The sequence below is a fragment of the Pocillopora damicornis genome, chromosome 11 (assembly GCF_964200805.1).
Source record: "Pocillopora damicornis chromosome 11, jaPocDami1.2, whole genome shotgun sequence".
In the NCBI taxonomy this organism is placed as follows: Eukaryota; Metazoa; Cnidaria; class Anthozoa; order Scleractinia; family Pocilloporidae; genus Pocillopora; species Pocillopora damicornis.
Window position 1 is genome coordinate 19,504,237 of NC_142680.1, and position 3,554 is coordinate 19,507,790.

The window sequence follows — 3,554 nt, forward strand, 5'->3', positions numbered from 1 at the left end:
ACCCATTCGCTCTGACGAAGGGGTAACACTCGAAACGTCAGCTTTGAAACTCTTTACGGTGGTCGCTTTACGTCGTCAACTTTGTTGATAATAATTAATTACCCTGTTATACTCTCCCACCGACGCAGCACCACAGTGTATTTAGAAACTTACCTCCTTTATTCATTATTCATCTTAACTGCTTCCGAGAACAAAAACGTTGTTTTTTGTTTTGTTTTGTTTTTGTTTGTTTTTTGTTTTTTTTTACCGCGAACTTGTGTGGCAGGAATGATAAGCATTTTCCCTTTTCGAGGTTGTCTTGCAAGAGCGTTACGAAACCAATTTAGGATATCTGTCATGCATTGCGCAAGGAGTGATGGAAATACTTTTTTCGCGTGACTCTTGATCTTCCACGCGCCGCTGCGATCTGATCAAAGCACACCGCTTTCTCCTCGAGCTGGCTTAATTCTGACTGAATTTTTCTGGGAATAAATTCTAATTTTATACAGCTGTGAAGCTTGACTTGTTAATCTTGTATTTTTTTCTGGTGATACTTGGTAAGACAACGTTTTATACGCAAAAAACATTTCAATTCCGAAACAACAATCGATCTTTTAGTCTTATTGACCTAGTCTAAGGGAGAGGTTTGTTTGTCAACTCTTTAACTTTACAAGATCTGATTTTAAAATTTTCACTCGAGCTGCTAGACGTTTCTTTGTAAATTAGTTACAAGGATCTGGTGTTAGATCAAGATAACAACTTCCTGATAAATTTGAATATTCTTATTACCGTTTGCTGGATAATTTGTGGGCATCAGAGAGAGAATTTTCACTTTTTGTATTTAAAGGGCTTAAAAGATGATTGCCATAGACAACGACAGACGTTCCAAAAACAAGAACGGACGCTATACTCTCAATTCTTAAAGAATTTTTCTCTTCAATTCGGCTACTACTACTCCAGAATTAAAGAAAATTCGCCGTACTGAAGAAAAATTGTGATCGTCGTGACTGAGGTGACGTGACATCACGTAAACTACTGATAAAACCTTAGAACTTAATTATCTCGTAATGATGCATTCACGATTAGTGTAATCCACTAAAGAACGCCTGGAAATGCAGACGGAACCGTCTGTATGTGACACAATTTTCGTGCTCCTTTCGAAAGCCTCCTTTTCCTGTTGTCCACACAAGGAAATGAAGCGTTTTAAAACGAAGTGTCCACTAAAGACCGCGTTTTCTCCTGGCAGTGTTTTTGAGTGCGCATGATAGACAAACAAGGTGATACAAACAAACGCGCAAATCTGACTCGAGGATTTCCTTTAATTTCTAACAATTCTGAAAAACAAAGATAACAACAATCTCTTATGATTTGCGACGACATATCGATCATATTTGAGGCGTTACTAAAGAAAATTCACCAAAATGGAATAGGAACTACTCCAAGACAGAAATCGACAGTTTGAAATTGAAAGGAAAGAAAAATACAACTGATAGTAAACTGCTGTACCTGAAGAGTAGATCCTCGTGCAGAAAATATAGTTAAACTTTATGTGTAAACCAACCGCGTGTCGATTCGAAAAAGTAGAGAACATGCTATGTAAGTCAAATGCGAGCGCGTTTGATCTGAAGTCTTGTTAAATCATTAAACAGTTTGTGGAAAAGTATAAATCAGTTGACAAGAAGTCATCCAAAATAAAGGTATCAAAAAATATCTCGCTCTTTTCGAACGAAAACATTTGTTGTGGGCCCTAGTCTTCAAGCTCTCTTTTAGCTCTTTGAATTTCGGGAAAATATCGTTTTAGTTTCATGCTTTTGGTTTCATCAGTCATCGCATCAAGACAACAAATACCACATTTTCAGTTCTCCAAAAATATAAATTTAACTGTCCGTACCTCAATAATTATTCTACATAGTTACCGCCTAATTGTTACATTTGATTCAATCATGTAAAAATATCCGAGAAAGTGCGAGGTTAAACATTGTTTATTCGAATTCATGTAATTCCACCCAGTTCCTCTCCATCTGTACTCAATTCGTTGTATTTATGAGTATTTTGCAAGTTGTGGAGTATTTCGACAGTATGAAGAGTATTTCATTCTTCCTCACCCAGAAATGATGAACAGTCAACTTCCCCTTGCAACATCGGTACATTACTCAGCAAGCTGGTAACGAGAAAAAAAGATTTTATCAGCTTCAGAGTGTCGTATCGATATAACACCAGATTTACCAGATTTACCGAGAAATGCGCCTCTCGTCAGTGCTTTGCATCCGCTGCAGCTCAAGCCGTTTTGTAGTTCTGTATGTCACGACGGTTGATTGACAAATGATCCGGGGGTACCTAAGGCACCTCTCCTTTTATAGCACGCCCTCGTGTTTAACTGTTTTAGTTCGGAAGAAAGTATGTTGCAGTTGAAATAGCTAATTTTGAGCACTATATGAGTACAATGAAGGAATTTGAGACACATTCAGAGGATTTCTGAAGTCACCTTCTATCCCCTTGTCTTGTGCTTTTCTGAATTTGTCGAAAATTTTTTCAGCTAAATAACGAAAATTATTTCAGTTTACTTTTCTCTTTAGGGATGTTTTATTTATAACAAGATTGCATTGCTTTTTTGTGCTTTTTGATGGGAGAGGTGTTCAAGAAAATCAAATTTAAACACTTCGAACGACACTTCGTGAAGAATTTCGAATAGAGGGAGGAATTTAGCATATTTGGCCAGGCAAAAGCAGCCACATTTCCTGTAAAACTCATTTCTGTAAGCTGAGTTAATAATGTGATTACGTTGCCTTGCACGTGTATGATTAGTAGCTTTCAGGCTTTTGGTCGTTGAAATACTGACCCGGGTCTGAATCTAAGAAAACCACATATGAAAAGGAACAACATATTTAAATCTCTTAATAAAAGCTGATGCATGGGCAGGCGCAGATTAGGAATTTTGCTCCGAGTGTTCATTGCGATATCTCCGCAAGTGAGCCGACATGTGAGATATCAAGTTGAACATGAGAAGAGAAATTCCATATCTAAAAGCCACTAATTATCATTTTGTTTAACATCTAAACGCCACAGGCCTTTGCTGAAATGAAAAAGTTGATTATTCTAATGAATGAAATGCGTGAAAGTCGAGTGACGTGTCAGCAGTTGTTTGGCTATATCAAACACGCGTAAACAGTGATCGTCATTTTTCAAATTTTTTTTTTTGTATTTATTTTTTCCTCCATTTCAACAAATTAGAGTCTAATGAATAATTACAAGTAAGATAAGAGGATGGAGAGGGACATAATATGACAAGCTAATTAGATGCCCTTTTCCTTAAATTACACTTTTTCATACAGTAAAAAGAAGCGATACAGTAAGGTATAGGATGTAAGATACAAATATAAGATACAAATATAAGAGAGGGAATAGGAATCACACCTTAAACAACAAATATTTAAATAAGACATTGTCAGAGGAAGACATTAATCAGTACTGGAAAAGGTAATGTGAGAAAAGTGCTCTTTTAAAAAGTTTTTTAGTGGACTTCTCCCGTATAAACATAGGAATATCATTCCAATAGTAGCACCCTATAACTGTTG